Source organism: Oratosquilla oratoria, chromosome 1, assembly GCF_046742065.1.
Source record: "Oratosquilla oratoria isolate Oo_2021 chromosome 1, ASM4674206v1, whole genome shotgun sequence".
Classification (NCBI taxonomy): Eukaryota; Metazoa; Arthropoda; class Malacostraca; order Stomatopoda; family Squillidae; genus Oratosquilla; species Oratosquilla oratoria.
In genome coordinates this window covers 58,450,186-58,470,460 of record NC_134777.1, presented here as the reverse complement: position 1 = coordinate 58,470,460, position 20,275 = coordinate 58,450,186, and the positions used below count along the sequence as shown (strand labels likewise).

Sequence of the window (20,275 nt, the reverse complement as noted above, 5' to 3'; positions counted from 1 at the left end):
TAAGTAAATGCCTTGGTGGATTAAAAAGTGTAATGAGAAATAGACATTTGGGAATGGATGCTAAAAGGAGATTGTATGAAGGAATGATTGTGCCGACAGCACTGTATGGGGCAGAAACATGGAACATAAGAGAGGAAGAGAGAAGGCGTTTGAATGTGTTTGAAATGAAATGTCTGAGAAGTATGATAGGGGTTACTATGATGGATAGAGTGAGAAATGAGGAGGTGAGGAGGAGAACGGGGTCGGAAAGAGAGCTGGGAGATAGGGTGGGTGAAAGAGTATTAGGATGGTTTGAACACATGGAAAGAATGAGTGAAAACTAGTAAAAGAGGTGTGGAAGGAGTGAACATGAGGGGGCGACCTAGGATGAGATGGATGGATGGTGTAAAAGGGTCTTTGGGGAAGAGGGGAATGTCTGTTGAGGAAGGATGGGAGAGGACAGGAGTGAATGGAGGATGGTTGTATATGAATGATGTGATCCATGAGGTGGAATGGGTGGGGGAGTATGAGTGAGAAAAATTTGACGCAGCCCGAAGGGATTTCTCCCCGTCTTCTTTTTTGCATGAGGGGACGGAGAGGGGGGGTCGCCGATTTCATACTGCTTCTGACCCAGGGCAGTGGGCGAGATGCAGAGATGACCCGTCATCCAGGAGGTGCCAAGATAAGAGGGAGGGAAGAGGGTGGAGGGGAGTGGAGTGTGATGAGGATGGAATGGGTGGGAGTGGTTTTTATGTTTTTTTTTTCTACTGTACCTCCCTTATAAGGGGGAAAATCCTTTGGTATATGTATGTATGTATTTATGCCTTTCTCAGTATTTCACCATAATGGTTACACCCAAATGTTAGTAATGCATTGTACCCTAACAGATGCCAAGTTAAAACGAACATACTAAAGAGTATCGAAGACTGAAAAGAGAATATACAATAGTGGTATGAAATCCGAGGTGAACGAGCATACAGCTAGACATGAAAATGTCTGCAAAGATTACGACATTAGTTGGGGAAAGGAGAAGAGATCTAAGACACCGAAAACCAGGTCCAAAACGAGTACTTAGGACGATCTGACGAAGTTTAGACCCAATACAAAGATTATTACATGAAGAATTTGAGTACGACGACAGAAATTCTGAAAAGTGTTATATATATATATATATATATATATATATATATATATATATATATATATATATATATATATATATATATATATATATTTATATATATATATATATAACTTTCTGAAGTCACACCGAAAAAAATGTAAATTGAGGTACACAGATGTGTGTGGAAATGAGGTGATGCACTCACAAAACGACACATGTGGAGGGAAAAAAGCCAAATGTACAGATAAGACATACAAATTTTACCAGCATACATGTGCACCAGTGCACGCATATGCAGACATCATATTTGGGAATATAATAAGGATGTTTTGGACTAGTTTCATCGCAATTAGGAATTATATCAGGTATTTTAAATCCAAAACAAATTATTGTGATTTTCTGGTTATAGAAAAGGCGCGGGATGGTATGATAACTTTGTTCTATGAAATATTTTATTAGTTATGTGTTATTATTATCATTATTATTACTTTTGTTATTATTATTATTATTATTATTATTATTATTATTATTATTATTATTATTATTATTATTATTATTATCATCATCATCATCATCATCATCATCATCATCATCATCATCATCATCATCATCATCATCATCATCATCATAATCATCATCATCATCATCATCATCATCATCATCATCATCATCATCATCATCATCATTATTATTATTATTATTATTATTATTATTATTATTATTATTATTATTTCATCAAAGTCCACCATTTCCTTTAGGGCAGTAATCAAGTAACACACGCAGAACAACCACAAACAAGGAAAATTCATTCATCTTCTATTTCAACCTAAATGGTTATTCTGATCTCGCAAAACTGCTTGGATGTAAAATAATGCAATGAGGCATAACCCCCGCACAGCAGGCCCCGTCAGTCAAAAGTGGTATTGACGTTTTATATGTAAAACCATTTTGGTGGTGTGGTCAGAACGGTTAAAAAATGAAACAGGAGAATTGATTCGAGACCTAAGATACCTGTGGTAGAATATATAATGTTATATAGCATTTGCAATTACAGTGATGTTCACGATAGTGTTGGTTTATATTTGTAACACTTCTTTCTTAAAATGTCGCCCATCTGACGAGAGGGAGACATAATTATGCCAACGCGAATTTATTTAGTCACCGTGATGCATGACTGCAAAATATCGATCGGGAAATAACACAAGTAAGCATTCCGCAGGCCTACGTAGTCCCAGTCACGTACTTTGCTGTATATACGTTAGTACCCTTTTCTTCTCGTTTTTTTAATTAATTATACTCTGTTTGCTCTTCCATTCATACACAATATCTATCTAAAGCTGTGTGTCAATCATGATATTTTAATTATATTTTGTGCATGTGATATATATATATAAACAGGCCCTTTTGTCGGCCATTAATAGTATAGTTCTACTTGTTTATGCGAGAGAAAATGAATTCTGTAATCGGTATAGAAAACGGAAGGAAAATTCGATAATTCTCTTCCTCCCTGCTCGGTATGTAGAACAAAGGCTTGTAAAATATATATATGGTTGAAATAATAAAACGAGCTACATAATAACTAACAACATTAATACTGCAGTATATTTATATTTCTAAGAATTAATCTTATTTATATTAGTGTAGTACAGTGAAGAAAAAATAAATTGCCACGAAGGTAACATTGGAACAGTGTAAATCTTCGTTCCGAACAGTTTGTAGTTAAGTTGTGACCGTGTTTATCGAAGAAGAAAGAATGATAGGATTTCTCTGATCATTTACTTTGTACGGTAAGTGAATCAAAAGATTGTGTGTTGATGCAGATCAAGGTAATATTAAGAGAGCAAAAGATGCTATGAATATATGCAAGCCAAACGCTGAAGTAGCCGAAACACCAAACTGTAAACAAGAATTAGTAGGCATGTCTTTGCTCTATTTGGTCATGTTTAAGTTTTGTTTTTTGTTCAATGTGAACTTTCAAGGGTGGTTTATTGTAGCATGTGACTGGTGGAGTTCTGGCGAATGAAAGAGTAGAAAGTAACTAGTATGTATACATTGCTGTCTGTAACAGACGCCATTTTGAGCCTGAGGGCAAGAAGGACATATAAGCAGTGAAAGTCGAAGGGACAAATCAGGCGACTTATAATTATGTCGCAAATTTCTAAGATTAATTGAAATCCGGTAAAGCATTTTTTACTATTGTTACGCATGACCTATGTTTTGGATGTCATAAGTGATGGAAAAGGAGCGAGTGGGTTGGGTGGTTGCTTGTGATGGTCACGTCGACAGGACTGGAATAAACAATTACACGTGATGTGCCCGTACTAGTCCATCGGCATCAGCCCTGCAAGTTCACAAGATTGAACGCAATATAACATGCCACTATTTCATAATTGTGGTAAGACAGTGAATTAAAAAATTGTAACAGTTGTTAATATTTGTTATCTTTTGTAGTTGCTTTTGTTTGAATTGATTTTGGAAACTGGATTGGCGAGTTAGCGGGGAGCATTTGTTACTGAACAAGTTCACGAATTATGAAGTATATGGATTTCATAACTTCTGAATGTGGTCGTGTATAGGATAGGAATACACTTTATTGATAATTTGATTTAGTAGTTGCTTTATTGTCAAAAAACAATGTTAGGTTAGGGTTAAAATTGATCATTAATGTGGTTCATCATGAACAGTTCATTCACATGCATTGGAAAATAATTTTCTTTAATTATTTATGAGTAATACATTTAAATTTGATTGATGGAGATACACAAGTGCAAGCAGAGCTCTTTTTCAGTATATTTCAATTAGGTAAAACTGAAGTTCTCACACACACATACACACACACACACACACACACACACACACACACACACACACAAATATTATCGAAAATTGAAACTACCAACACTGGAGCAGAGAAGAGAAAGAGATGATCTACTGACTATATTTAGAATCATGAAAGGAATGGAAATCCTTTATAGGAATGATTTACTAAAAAAGGACAATTGAAAAACTAGAGGTCATCAAAAGAAACTCAAAATGGATAACTATAGAAGAGATCGGAAAAAGAATAGCTTCCCACACAGAGTGTTGGATATCTGGAATAACTAGATAAAGAAACAGTGTGTGCAAATACTATTCAAGATTTTAATAAAAAATTGATGCTGAAAAGATACAAAGATGAGTCACCACGAGCATAGCTCCCTTCCCATGTAATACAACTAGGTAAATAAACACACACACACACACATGTGCATACATATGTATATATACATAATGCACATTCACTTGTATTCACTTGGTCTTTTTGGATCACGTGTTCGACTCGTGATCGACAGCTATTTCCCTCCTGGAAGAGAGCTCAGAGCTCGTAGGTCCGATCTATGGGTAATGCTATGACATGTATACACATATGTGCATATACATTCACATGTGCATGAATCTTGACACACACACACACACATATGTGCATCCATATGTATATATACATAATGCACATATATACACATGTGTATACATATATATATACACATGTGTATACATATATATATACACATACATTCACATGCATACTCACATGTGCATGAATCTTGACACACACACACACACACACATTAGGATGCATATGTATATACATATACATGTGCATATTTGCAAGCAATCACATCACTATGATACAAGAATGCAAAATAACCACAGGAGAAGGGAAACTTGTAGACAGTAAGTACTTTCATATATTACATCTTCAGACTAAATAGTCTGAAGATGTAATATATGAAAGTACTTATTGTCTACATGTTTCCCTTCTGTGGTTATTTTACATATCCATGTGCATGTATATGAATTCACATGCATACTCAAACATGCATGAGTCCTGACACACACACACACACACACACACACACACACACACACACACACACACACACACACACACACACACACACACACACACACACACACACACACACACACACACACACACACACACACAAAAAACTAGGTAAATACAGACACATGCCTTCACTGTATATTTGTGTGTATATATGTATGTGCATTATGTGTGTGTGTGTATATATGTATATATATGTATATATATATGTATATATATATATATATATATATATATATATATATATATATATATATATATATATATATATATAGCTGGTCAATAAAAGACAGGACACCATAAGCATTGCTCCTTTTCTGTTTATTGCAATTAGATTATTACATATCCACATGTATGCATGTACACGCTCATGCACAGCCATACACATGTATGCACACACAAAGGAGTGGACAGGGAAGAAAAGAGAAACTATGAAAAGGACATAATAGAAAAATGCAAGGACCAACCTAAACTATTGTATAGATATGTGAATGACAAACTAAAAGATAAACATGAAATGGTGAAACTGCATCTAGGGAGTAATGAATATGTAGATGATGTAGAAATGGCTGAAATTATGAACAAATATTTTAAATCTGTATTCACAATTAAAAGTACACAAAATTGGGTGGAAAGACAGAAAGGTCTCCCCAATGAAAGAAATAACTGTGACACAGAAGGAAAGAAGAGAACAGAAAAGAAAAAAATCATATGGGGCAGATTGAATTGCATATTGGTTATTAGAAGAATGTATATACTAATGGACAAAATACACAAGATACTTTATTTGCACACAAAGAAGTAAAGGTACCATAAGATTGGAAAAATGCAAATATTGTACCAATATACAAAGGAGGGGACAAGGAAAATCCAACTAACTATAGACCTGTCTCCCTTGCAGGCAGAATAGCAAAAATGTGAAAAAGTTATCAAAAGTAAATGGATTAAACATTTGGAAGAGAATAATATACTAAATCCAAAACAATTTGGATTTAGACGTGGAAGATCATGTGCCACAAACTTGATTTGCTTTTACTCTAGGCTAATAGAAATAATGCAAGAAAGGGATGGATGGGCAGATTGTGCCTTCTTAGATCTACAAAAAGCATTTGATAAAGTACCACACAAAAAGCTACTAAGAAAAATCTAAATTGGTGGAGTACAAGGAAAGTTATTGGAATGGATGGAAGAATTGAACGGGAGAAAAAAAGAGGGTGCTACTTAGAGACAAGAACTTGACCTGGGAAGAAATGAAAGTGTAGTCATAAGGTTCTGTATTGACTCCAATAATGTTTGCCATATATGTATATAAATGACATGGATGAAGGTGTGGAATGTTATATGAACTTTGCAGATGATGCAAAACTACTAAAAATAATGGTAAGTACGATTACAAGTTATTTGGAAATTCGTTAACAAAAGTGGATAGTGAAAAAGATCTCTGCGTAATTATCAGTAACGACCTCAAATCATCCAAGCAGTGTATTTCAGCCTCTGAGAAAGCGAATAAGATTCTAGGACTCATTGCACGATCTTTTGATTTCAAAAGTCCATCACTCATTAACAAGCTATATAAATCATTAGTTCGTCCACATTTGGAATATGCTGTTTCCGTATGGTCACCGAATCTCATTAAAGACATTGACAGATTGGAAAGAGTACAACGGCGAGCCACAAAACTGATTCCAAATATCAAAAATCAATCATACGAAAATCGACTAAAACATATGAATCTGTTTTCCCTAAAAAAGCGTAGACTCAGAGGTGACTTGATACAGGTCTTTAAAATTCTAAAGGGAATTGACAACATCAAAAGTGACCAAATTTTTACATTGAATGAGAATCAGACAAGAAACAATGGTCTCAAACTGTCCGGAAATAGATTCAATTTGGAAGTAGGTAGAAACAACTTTGCCAACCGTGTAGTTAATGAATGGAATAAATTTCCTGCACAGGTAGTGCAATGTAGTTCAGTTCAAAGCTTTAAGAATCATTTAGATAAATACCTAAGTAAGATGCTGTAATGATTATAATTTATCTTATATTATTTGTTTTTGTTTTGTTATCATTTGTCTGTCTGATTTTTATTTATTATTAGTTATATGTCAATTTATTATTATTTACTATTTACCTGTTTGTTTATTACTTAACTATACCTATGCATTTATTTATGTATTTTATTTGTTATTTACATTATCATAGTTTTTATTTATTATTTTATTATTAATATGATTTTTTTTTTTTCGCATCCGACCTAGATATGGATCAAAAGGTCTCCTGTCGGTATGCTCCGCCTTTGTAATCCTTTGAGAGTACACAGGAAGATTGTAAATCATTAGAAAAAAGACCTGGATACGGTTCTGGGAATGGAGTCAAAAGTGTGAAGTGAACTTCAACATCATGAAATGTAGTGTAATGGAGTTTGGAAGGAGTAAAAATAGAATATTAGGACAATATAAAATTGGTACAAAGGAAGTTAAAAAAGTTAACTTGGAAAGGGTCCTAGGAGTAATTAACAGCAATGACATGTCATCAGACAAACATGTCAACAAAATAGTTGGAGAATACTTCAATTTATTAAGATCAGTGAAAGTGGCCTTTGACTACTTGGATGAAGAAATGGTAAAGAAAATAAAATAAAATATTAGTTCATTGATAAGACCAAGATTGGAGTATGCTGTGACACTATGGACAGCCGGTACTAAAAAGAATATAAAGAAATTAGAAAGAATTCAAAGAGCAACATCAAAGATGGCACCAACACCCTCCAAACTGACATACAAAGATTGTCCAAACTGGAACTACCAACCCTGGAACAAAGAAGAGAAAGAGGAGATCTACTGACCATCTACAGAATTATGAAAGGGATGGAAGTCCTTAATAGAGATGCTTTACTAAAGTGGGATAAAAGAAAAACAAGAAGACATGGAAAGAAACTTATAAGGATAGTTATAGAAAAGATCTGAAAAAGAATAGTTTCCCACACAGAGTGATAGATGTCTGGAATAAATTGGATGAGGAAACAATGAGTGCAAAAACTATATAGGAGTTTAAGAACAAACAAAATGCTGAAAGAAGAAAGACAGATCACTATGAGCATTGCTCTCTTCCCATAAAATACAACTAGGTAAATACACACACACACACACACACACACACACACACACACACACACACACACACACACACACACACACACACACACACACACACACACACACACACACACACACACAAAGAAGAGAGAGAGGTGACCTGACTATCTACAGAATCATAAAGGGCACAGAAATACTCGATAGAGAGGACTTGTTAAACTGGGACAAGAGAAGCACAAGAGGACATGAAAAGAAAAAAAACAGCTACAGAAGAGATCTGAAGAAAAACATTTTTCCATAGAGTGGTGGACACTTGGAACAAACTGGACAATGAAATAATGTGCGCAAAAACCATTCATGAGTTTAAGAGCAAACTAGACACTGCGAGATACAAAGGCGTAGCTCCCCTTCCCGCAAAATACTAGGTAAATACAACTAGGTAAATACACATGTATGCATACACATGTATATGCACACACATATACACACACACACACACACACACTTCAACGAACGGACGGCTTAGAAGACGTTCTGAAGAAAAAGTGAAATTTCGTGGATCCCAAAGCAAAGGAAGTACCTATTGTATTTACAGGGGGATTGCTCGTGGTGTAGTGGGAAAGTGAGGAAAAAGGAGAAGGGGAGGGATTACTGAGGGAAATGGAAGGAAATGAGGAAGGAGAGGACTTGGTTGAGGCAGGCAGACGCCATGTAAACAAAAGGGGGCCGGACCAGTTTAGTGACAATGAAGGGTCTAACAAAAATGTAAAGATTAGAAACATAGATATGAGTAGTACAATAGAAGGTGAGGATAATAATTTCCATGTATTTAAGGAGGAGGGGGGAGGATACCAACCTCCCCCGACTGGCAAGACTTGAAGAAAAACTTGAACAAATGACTGAACATTGGGAGAGTAGGTTCGGTAGAATGTCAAAAATGGTTGAAAGATTGGAAGCACTAGAGAGGGCAAACAAAAACTTAATTAAGGAAATAGAAGAACTAAAAAGACAGTTAAAAGAAGTAAAAGAGGAGAATGAAGAATTAAAGAGGAATAATAAAGAAAACAAAGAGGCCATAGCTAAAGAAGCTAAGGGTTGGAAGACAATCCAAGAAAACAGTAAAGTTGCATTTACTGATATAATTAAACAGCAAATGAAAGAACAAACTGAAGACTCAGTTATCAAAGTGATGAGACAGAAGGAGAATATTGTAAGAGACTTAGCAGACAAAAAGAAATGTATAATTATATTAGGAATGGAAGAGAAATATAACCCAGATAGAACCTCAAGAATCAAAGAGGAAAATGAAAAAGTAAGCAGTTTACTACAATTAGTTCAGGAAGATGAACCAGAAATAATGAAACAAATCGAAGAGAAGTTCAGATTCGGAAAGTATAGTACAGATAAGACCAGACCAATTAAGATTAAATTCAGGTCACAAACGACGGCAGAGAATATCTTATCCAAAACGGGGAAACTAGCAACAAGTGAACAATATAAAAAGGTATGGATAAAAAGGGAAATGAATAAAGAGGAAAAAGAGGAAGAAAAAGAGAAAAGACTTGAAGCTAAGGAAAAAAACAGAGTCAGAAAAAGAGAGATTCTATTGGAGAGTAGTGAATATGAAACTAAGGAAATTCGACATACAAGAGAAAAACAAAAGGGAAACAGAGAACACAATGGAAGTGGCAGAAAACTAAGAGTGTCTTACACAAACATAGATGGATTAATAACAGGATTGAATGAGCTGAATGATTATTTGAAGGAAAAAGAACCAGACATAATGGGAATTGTAGAAACAAAATTAAAAGGTCCACTACCACCCAACAGTGTAGGACATGATGCATATAATTATTGGATTAGAAACAGAGAGACAAAGCAAGGGGGTGGAGTTATGTTCCTGACTAAGAAGGATATAAACGTGAGGTGTGTCACATATGGAAAGAATACAGTAGAGATGATTATGATTGAAGTGGAAGACAGAGATAAGAAGAGCAGAAAGTTTGTGATAAATTATGTGCCTCCGAAAACAGCCTCGTGGGAAGAGTGAACATAAAAGTATGTTAGAGGACACAAAGACATTAAATAAGATAATGGAAGATGGAGGAAGAAAAGTTATGATGGGCGACTTTAATTGCAAAGAAATCTGCTGGGAAGAGATGACAGTAAAGGGTGGAGATGGCTCATGGGGAAACGCTCTACTTGAGATGATTACTGACAATACAATGACACAGTGGGTACAGGAGAACACTAGGTATAGAAATGAGGAAGAACCATTGAGACTAGACCTAATAATTACATCTGAACCTAGAATAGTGGACAAGATTGAATATAAAACACCAGTAAGTAAAAGTGACCACATATTGATTGAACTGGAACTAAATGAAGAAAAATACATGAAAAGAAATGAACAATACAGAAAAGGAAGAATGATGTATGAAAAAACAAACTTTGATAAAATAAGAGAACTCTTTCCAAAAGAAAACTGGGAAGAAATATACAAAAGAGAAACAACAGTGGAAGAGAAATGGAATATTTTGACAAAAATTTACAAAAAAGGAGTGGAAAAGTATGTCCCAAGACAAAAACAAGAAAAAGAATATGTAAAATGCTGGTACAATAAAATTTGTATGGAGTTAAAAGACAAAGACAAAGCTTGGACCAGATGGAAAAAAGACAGAAGGCCTGAAAAATGGAAAATATATACTTGTTATAGAAATGAATATGTACAAACGTGCAGAGAGGAAAAGAGAAAATATGAAAAAGATGTCATAGAAAAGTGTAAAGATCAACCAAAACTATTTTACAGATTTGTAAACAACAAATTGAAAAACAAACAAGACTTGGAGAAATTAAGACAAGGAGGAGTTGAATACACAGAGGAAATTGAAATGGCGGAAATTATGAACAAACATTTTAAATCAGTGTTTACAAGGGAGAACATACAACCTGAAGAGATCGAATGGAAAGAGAAAGTCCCTCCCATGAAAGAAATAGAAGTAACAAAGAATGAAATATTGAAACACTTGAGTAATCTTGATATCAGAAAATCACATGGACCAGATGAAATAGCAAACTGGATTTTGAAAGAATGCAGGAATGAACTGGCAGACAAAATACATAGCATAATAAACAGTTCCTTGAAAGAAGGAAAAGTTCCAGAAGATTGGAAAAAAGCAAATATAGTACCTATATATAAAGGAGGAAATAAAGAAGACCCTACTAACTATAGACCAGTCTCTCTAACAAGTACTATAGCAAAAATTTGTGAAAGAATTGTCAAAAGTAGATGGGTAAAATATTTAGAAAAAAACGTGTTAAATCCAAGGCAATTTGGATTCAGACAAGGACGATCATGCGTCACCAATTTAATATGTTTCTATTCAAGGCTAATAGATATAATACAAGAAAGAGATGGATGGGCTGATTGTGCATTTCTAGACCTAAAAAAAGCTTTTGACAAAGTACCACATAAGAAGTTACTTAAGAAATTAGAAACTGAAGGAGGAATACAGGGCAAACTGCTTAATTGGATGGAAGACTTTTTGCAAGAAAGGAAAATGAGAGTAGTGATAAGAGACAAACACTCAAAATGGGATGAAATAATAAGCGGTGTTCCGCAAGTAACAGTTCTGGCCCCAATAATGTTTGCTATATATATTAATGATATGGATGAAGGAATTGAAAGCTATATGAGCTTCTTTGCAGATGATGCAAAACTACTGAAAAGAGTGAACACGGAAGAAGATTGTGAATCACTACAGAGTGATCTAAATAAAGTATGGGAATGGAGTAGGAAGTGGGAGATGGAGTTCAATACAAAAAAGTGTAGTATAATGGAATTTGGAAAAAGCAAAAACAGAATAACAGGATCATATAAATTGGGAGAAGAAGGAATAAAAAAAGTAGAAAATGAGAAGGACCTGGGAGTCATTGTTATGAATAATATGTCACCTGAGAAACATATTAATAAGATTTTTGGAGAAACCTATAATTTAATAAGAACAATCAAAGTTGCATTTACATACCTGGATGAAGAAATGGTGAAGAAAATTCTAATCACCCTGATAAGACCAAGACTGGAATATGCAGCAACGATATGGTCACCAAGTACAAAAAAATGTATAAAAAAACTTGAAAGAATACAAAGAGCAATTACAAAATTGGCACCAACACTCTCAAAACTATCATATGAAGAGAGACTAGCAAAACTTGAACTACAGACACTAGAGCAAAGAAGAGAGAGAGGAGATTTGATAGCTATTTACAGAATCATGAAAGGCATAGAAATTACTGATAGAATCTCATAAAATGGGATGATAGAAATACAAGAGGACATGGAAAGAAAATAAAAAAAGACAGCTATAGAAGAGATCTGAAAAAGAACAGCTTTCCTCACAGAGTAATAGACAGTTGGAACAAGTTAGATGAGAAAGTGGTGTGTGCAAAAACAATACATGAATTTAAAAATAGTTTAGATAAAATGAGATATGAAGACGGGACACCACGAGCATAGCTCCCCTTCCCGTAAAATACAACTAGGTAAATACACACACACACAGAAAGAGAGAGGGAAGACTAATGTACAACAAAATGGAATTTGAGAAACTGAAAATTCTTTCAAAATGTAAATTGGGAAAACTTCTTAAATGAAGAAATAAAGATGGAAGAGAAATGAAACATAAAAGATATTTATAAAGAGGGAATAGACAAATATGTGCCAAAGCAGAAGCAAGAAAGGGTGTACATTATCTGCTGGTGCAACAAAAATTGTAGCGAGGCTAAAGATAGAAGAGACAAAGCTTGGAAAAGATGAAAAAAAAAAATAGAGTATGTGGCAAATATATATCAAACTAAGAAATGATTCATTTCTTAGTTTGAATATGTAAAAATATGGAGGTAAGAAAAGAGAAACTATGAAAAAGACAAGAAAAATGCAAGGACCAATCTAAACTATTCTACAGTTAAGTGAATGGTAAACTAAAAGATAAACGAGAAATAGTGAAACTGCCTCAAGGGAATGATAATATATAGAAGATGTAGAAATGGCTGAAATTATGAGCAAACATTTTAAATTGTATTCACAATCAAAAGTACACAAAATTGGGATGAAGGACAGAAAGATCCCCCTCAGTGAAAGAAATAACTGTAATGCAAAAGGAAATAAGGGACCAAATAATAAACCTTGACATCAGATAATCACAGTCAGGATGGAATTGCAAATTGGATATTAAAAGAATGTATAGATGAACTAATGGACAAAATATATAAGATAATTGATTACTCGCTCAAAAAAGGAAAGGGACCACAAGATTGAAAAAAATGCAAATATTGTACCAATCTATATAATGGGGGGAGGGGGGGGCAAGGAAAATCAAGCTATAGACTGGTCTCCTTGACAAGTACAGTAGCAAAAATATATGAAAAAGTTATCAAAAGTAGATGGATTAAACATCTGGAAGAAAGTAATATACTGAATCCAAAACAAGATGATGAGAGCAGGTAAGGCACCTGGGTTGAATGGATGTCATGCAGAATGTCTGAAAAAAGGGACAGTGATGGTGGACTGGCTGGTGAGATTATTTAATGTTTGTTTAAGAGAGGGTAAAGTCCTGTATAGTTTCACTTTACAAGGGAAAAGGGGACAAGTGTGAGTGTAGTAGTTTTAGAGGGATCAGCTTGTTAAGTGTAGTTGGGAAGGCTCATGGGAGGGTCTTGATTGAGAGGATTAGGAAAGGAACAGAGAGAGTAATTGGTGAGGAACAGTGTTGGTTTAGGACAGATAGGGGTTGTGTAGATCAGATTTTTGTGGTAAAACAGATATGTGAAAAAGCTATTGGAAAAGGTAAGGATTTTTTTTTATGGAATTGGAAAAGGCTTATGATAGGGTAGACAGAAAGGCACTGTGGAAGGTATTGCAGATATACGGGATAGGAGGAAAGCTTTTAGCTGTCAAGAGTTTTTGCGAGAGTAGTAGAGCTTGTCAGGATTAGAAATGGAGAGAGTGAATGGTTTGAGGTAAAGGTGGGACTTCATCAGGGATGTATTATGTCACCCTGGCTGTTCAATTTATACATGGATGGGGTGGTGTGAGAGGTAAATGCAAGGGTAGTGGGTCAGGGATTGGAAATGGTTAAAGAAAATGGAGGAAAGTGGGAGATATGCCAGCTGTTATTTGCAGATGACACTGTACTTGTAGCATGTTTAGAGGAGGGATTGAGGAAGTTAATGACAGAGTTTGGGAGAGTGTGTGAAAGAAGGAAGTTGAAGATAAATGTGGGTAAAAGTAAGGTGATGAGATGTACAAGGGGAGAAAGTGGCAGCAGATTGGAAGTGAGTATTAAGGGAGAGAAACTGAAGGAAGTGGATAGTTTTAGATACTTGGGTGCAAATGTGGCAGGAAAGGGAGTGGAGGCGGAGTTAGAATGTAGATTGAGAGAAGTGAGTAAATGCCTTGGGGGATTAAGAAGTGTAATGAGAAATAGATATTTGGGAATGGATGCTAAAAGGAGATTGTATGAAAGAGTGATTGTGCCAAGAGCAATGTATGGAGCAGAGACATGGAACATAAGAGAGAAAGAAAGAAGGAGTTTGAATGTGTTTGAGATGAGGTGTCTGAGAAGTATGATGGGGGTTACTAGGCTAGATAGTGAAAAATGAGGTGAGGAGGAGAACGGGGGTGGAAAGTGAGTTGGGAGATAGGGTGGATGAGTATTAGGATGGTTTGGACACATGGAAAGAATGAGTGAAGAAAGACTAGAAAAAGAGTTGTGGAAGGAGTGAACATGAGGGACCGACCTAGGATGAGATGGATGGATGGGGGTAAAAGGGGAATGTCGGTTGAGAAGGACGGGAGAGGACAGAAGATAAGGGTGAATGGAGAATGGTTATATATGGATGATGTGATGCATGTGGTGGAATGGGTGGGGGATGGGGGTGAGGGAATATGTGAGAAATAATTTGACATAACCCAAAGGGATTTCTCCCCCTTTCCTTTTCTGCATGAGGGATGGAGAGGGGGGGGGGTTTGCCAGTTTAATGAAGAGGCCTTGCTGTGGATGTGCTGTGTCTTGTGACACTGCTTCTGACCCAGGGCAGTAGGCGAGATGCATAGAGGGTGGAGGTGAGTGGAGTGTGATGAGGATGGAAGGGGTGGGAATGGTTTTTATGCCCTCTTATAAGGGGGAAAAATCCTTTGGTAAATGTATGTAAAACAATTTGGCCTTAGACACAGAAGATCATGTACCACTACTTGATTTGCTTTTACTCAAGGCTAATAGATGGGGGGTGAGGTAGTATGTGTGAGCAAAATTTGACGCAGCCCGAAGGGATTTCTCCCCATCTCCTTTTATGTATGGGGGGACGGAGAGGGGGGGTTGCTGATTTAATGAAGCGGCCTTGCTGTGGATGTGCTGTGTCTTACGACACTGCTTCTGACCTAGGGCAGTGGACAAGGTGCAAGGATGACCTGTCATCCAGGAGGTGCTAAGATAAGAGGGAGGGTGGAGGGGAGTGGAGTGTATTTCAGGGATGGGATGGGTGGGAATGATTTTATGCCTTTTTCTTTTTGGCTACCTCCCTTGTAAGGGGGAAAAAGCCTTGGTATATGTATGTAGGACAATATAAAATTGGAAGAAAGGAAGTAAAGAAAGTGGGATCTGAAAAAGACCTGGGAGTAATTATCTCAAATGACATGTCCCCTTATAAACAGATAAACAAGGTTGTTGGAGACTCGTACAACTTGCTAAGATCAATGAAAGTGGCTTTTATCTATTTAAACAAAGAAATGGTTAAAGAAAAATACTGGGCACACTGATAAGGCCTAGACTAGAGTATGGATTGACACCGGTCACCCAGTACCAAAAAGAATATAAAGAAAATTTAAAGAATCCAGAGAGCAGCCACAGAAATGGCCCAAACCTTTTCAGACCTGTCATATCAGGAGAGACTGGCCAAATTGAAATTACTGACTGGAGCAAAGAAGAGAAAGAGGCAATCTGCTGACCATCTGCAGAATCCAGAAAGGCATGGAAGTCCTTGATAGAGAGGACTTTTAAATTTGGATAAGAGACATACAAGGGGACATGAAAAACTCAAAAAGGATAGTTATAGAAGAGACTTGAAAAAAAAGTTTTCCATAGAATGATGGATATCTGGAACAAACTGGATAAAACAATAGTGTGTGCAAAAGCTGTACATGAATTTTAAGAGCAAATTAGACACTGAAATACAAAGATGGGACACCACTAGCATAGCTCCCCTTCCCATAAGATACAACTAGGTAAACACAAGAGAGATTTTGGCAGATAACCAGTTTGGATTAAGAAAGGGAATTTGTTTCAATTCGATGTTTTTCCTCTTGAAATTGACATCAGTTATCTGCCAAGTCCTTCCTCCATTTTCCTTCTCTACTCACTCTCCTCTCTCTCCTCTACTTGCTCTATTTTACTCTCCTCTACTTGCTCTATTTTACTCTCCTCTGCTCTAGTCACTCTTCTCTGCTCACTCTCCTCTATTCACACTACTCACTCTCTCACTTCTACTTACACTCTCACCTTTACTATCTATATGTCTTTCCCTCTCCCTCCCTCTCTCCACCCCCTCTCTATATCTCCCTCTCCCTCCCTCTCCCTACTTCCCCCCTTGCTTGCTCACTCTCTCTTTCTCACTCTGCTCTATCTCTTCTTTCCTCTCTCACTCTCATCTCTCTTCATTACTTTAACCAAAATTACCATAGTTGAAAAAAAAAAGTTAAAGTATGGCCCCAGAGAAGGTGCCTCTGTCTTAACCAAAATATCCTGGCTTTTAAAAATAAAGGAAGCAGAATCTCCATCCAAATCCTCCAGGTTGGTAAGCTTTAGTTTATCAATCGCCTCATACTTTCTTTCTCTTTCCCTCCTCCTCCCCCTTTTCCTCTTTCCCTTCCCATTCCCCTTCCCCTTCCTTCTCCAGTCTTTCCCCTCTTTCCCCCTCCCCTCCTCTCCCCAGTTCTTCTCCCTCTTTTCCCCCGCCCAGACCTTTCCAGTCCTCTTCTGCCCTCCCATACCCTTCTCCTTTCCCCTTCTTTCCTTCTGTGCCCTTTTCCCATGTTCTCCCATCCTTGCATTCTTTCTATCCATTTTCTCATGCTCTTCTTCAGCCCTGCCATGCCCTTCTACCATCCTCCAGTGCTCTTCTCCTGCCTGTCTGTGACCCCCTGTCCTCCAGTGCTCTTCTCCTGCCTGTCTGTGACCTCCCATCACCCCATGACCTCTCTCCCTCTCATCACCTCATCTCATCCTCTCAACCCCTTCTTCCTTCCACCCAACCCTATCCACTTTTGTCCTCCCTTTGCCATCCTCTTGTGTCCTACCCTTGAGTCCTATCCTCACATTTTCCCTCTCTGTACTTCCTCACTTCTCTCCCCAGTCCTCTGTCGCCTTACATTCCCAATCCATCCCTACCCCTGTCCTACTAACACCTCCCCAGCCCTACCTCCCTTATCCTAGTCTCCCTGCCCATCCTTAGTCCTTATATCATTGTCATCCCATGCCAGTTCACTCAACCCCTCTTCTATGCTTTCTGCTCCTGAAACCTCCCTGCTTCTTCCCATCTCCCCATTCATTTTCTTGCTGCTGCTGCTTTTTCTAATTTTTCTAATTTAATTATTTTTCGAATATTTTTTATTCTGGTTTAATTATTCTAATTTAATTATTTTTCTTCAAATTCTTCTTCAAAATCTTCTAATTCTTCTTTTAATTCTTCTAATTCTTTTTCTTTTTCAGATACTTCTTTTAATTCTTCTCCCCTTGAACCTCTCTTTCTCCCTCTCCTCTCTTCTCCCCCTCTCTTTTTCTCTTCTCCCCTCTCTCTTTTCTCTTCTCCCCCTTTCTTTTCTCTCCTCACTCCTCTTTCTCCTTGCCTTCTCCTCTCTTTTCTCTCTTATCTCTCTTATCTCTCTTATCTCTCTTCTCTTTTCTCTCCTCACTTTTCTCTCTTTTCTCTCTCCTCTGTTTTTCCTCTCTCTCTCTCTCTCTCTCTCTCTCTCTCTCTCTCTCTCTCTCTCTCTCTCTCTCTCTCTCTCTCTCTCTCTCTCTCTCTCTCTCTCTCTCTCTCTCTCTCTCCTTTCTTCCCTCTGTCTCTCTCTCTCTCTCTCTCTCTCTCTCTCTCTTTCCTTTCTCTCCTCCCTCCTCTCTTTATACTCTATTCCTTCTCCTTATATTTCTCTCGTCTCTGCCCTCTCCCTTCCCTTTCTCTTCTCTCTCTCTCTTTCCTTTCTCTCCTCCCTCCTCTCTCTCTCCTCTCTCTCTCCTCTCTCTTTCCTTTCTCTCCTCTCTCTCTCTCTCTCCCTCTCCCCCTTCCCCTTCCCCCTACCTCTCTGTCTGCCTTTCTTTTTTCTGTCTACATTTCTTTTTCTATCTCCTCCCCTCCCTTCCCTTCCCCTCCCTTCCCTCCCCTCCCTCCCCTCCCCTCCCCTCCCCTTCTCTTTCTCTTCCCCTATCTCTGTCCTATTTCTCCACCTCTCTCCCTCTCTCCCCGCCCCTCTCTCCTCTCTCCCCTCCTGCTCCTACTCTCCTCTCTCCCCTCCTGCTCCCTCTCTATCCTCTCTCCCCTCCAGCTCCCTCACTCCTCTCTCCCCTCCTGCTCCCTCTCTATCATCTCTCCCCTCCTGCTCCCTCTCTATCCTCTCTCCCCTCCTGCCCCCTCTCTATCCTCTCTCCCCTCCTGCTCTCTCTCTCCTTTTCCTCTCTCCCCCTCTCCTCACCTCTCCTCTCTCCCTCTCCTCACCTCTCCTCTCTCTCCTCTCTCTCCTCTCTCTCCTCTCTCCCCTCTCTCCCCCCCCTCTCTCTCTTTCTCTCTCTCTCTCTCTCTCTCTCTCTCTCTCTATATATATATATATATATATATATATACTGTGTGTGTGTATATATGTGTGTGTGTGTGTGTATACTCTCCTCTTTACTTTATTCTCTTTCTCTTTCTCTCCCCTCCCCCTCTCTCCCCTCCTGCTCCCTCTCTACCCTCTGTCTTCTCTCTCCCTCTGTCTTCTCTCTCCCTCTCCTCTCCCCCTCTCCCTCTCTCCTCTCCCCCTCTCCCTCTCTCCTCTCCCCCTCTCCCTCTCCTCTTTCCCTGTTCTCTTTCCCCGTCCTCTTTCCCTCTCTCCCTCCCTCTTCCCTCTCTCCCTCCCTCTTCCCTCTCTCCCTCCCTCCCTCACTCCCTCCCTCCCTCCTCTCCCTCCCTCCCTCCCTCCCTCCCTCATCCCTCTCTCCCTCCCTCATCCCTCTCTCCCTCCCTCCCTCATCCCTCTCTCCCTCCCTCTTCCCTCATCCCTCTCTCCCTCCCTCTTCCCTCATCCCTCTCTCCCTCCCTCTTCCCTCATCCCTCTCTCCCTCCCTCTTCCCTCATCCCTCTCTCCCTCCCTCTTCTCTCACTCTCTCCCTCCCTCTTCCCTCTCTCCCTCCCTCTTCTCTCTCTCTCCTCTCCTCTCTCTACTCTCTCTACTCTCTCTCTCTATATATCTATATATATCTCTTCCAGTCTTTCTTCTTCACCCTTTCCTTCCTCATTTTTCTTCACTTCTCTTCCTTCTCTTCTTCCTTCTCTCCCTCCTCTCCTACCTTCTGTCCTACTTCCCACCTCCTAGACCTCTTCCTCTTCCATCCTCTTTCCTTCCTTCCTCCTCCCACTTCCTCTTTAATTTTCCTCCTTCCTCTTCCTTTTCCTCCTTCCTTTTCCTCTTCCTCCTCCTTCCTCTTCCTCCTCCCTCCTCCTTCCACCTCCTTCCTCTTCCTCCTCCCTCCTCCCTCCTCCTTCCACCACCTCCTTCACCTCCTCCACCACTTCCTCCTCAACCTCCTCTTCCACCCCCTCCTCATCATCCTTCCTCCTCACATTTTCCTCCACCTCTTCTTCCTCCATCCTCCTTTTCCTTCCCCATTCCCCTCCTCCACCCCCTCCTCTTCCCTCTGTCTCTTGCACTTAGGACGCCACCTGATACCAGCACAGAATAGGCCTGGCTACAGATTCAAACTGCCCCAGATGCAACCACCACACAGGACACAGAACACCTCGCACTACAATACCCCACAGTAACAATCCCCAGACAACACAATATGGCTTCCCTGAGTGAATTACGTTTCACACTGGGGCTGTTGCCAGTTTCCTGGAGGTCATGGGTCTTTTGCAAGAGAGATGGGCACTGGATTGATTGGG

At 38.6% G+C, this 20,275-nt stretch overlaps 1 protein-coding gene across 2 annotated transcripts in view; it reads left to right on the top strand.

Moving 5' to 3' along the window:
* Positions 1–2,733: 2,733 nt before the first annotated feature.
* LOC143028895 (uncharacterized) overlaps positions 2,734–20,275 on the top strand; it is a 98,444-nt gene continuing 80,902 nt past the window's right edge. The window contains exon 1 of one of the 2 annotated variants that reach the window (XM_076191267.1): positions 2,734–2,889. The gene's annotated coding sequence lies outside the window, so the exon portion shown is untranslated. Of the gene's footprint in view, positions 2,890–3,341; positions 3,498–20,275 lie in introns of those variants that run through there. The other variant, XM_076191314.1, reaches the window with a different exon arrangement.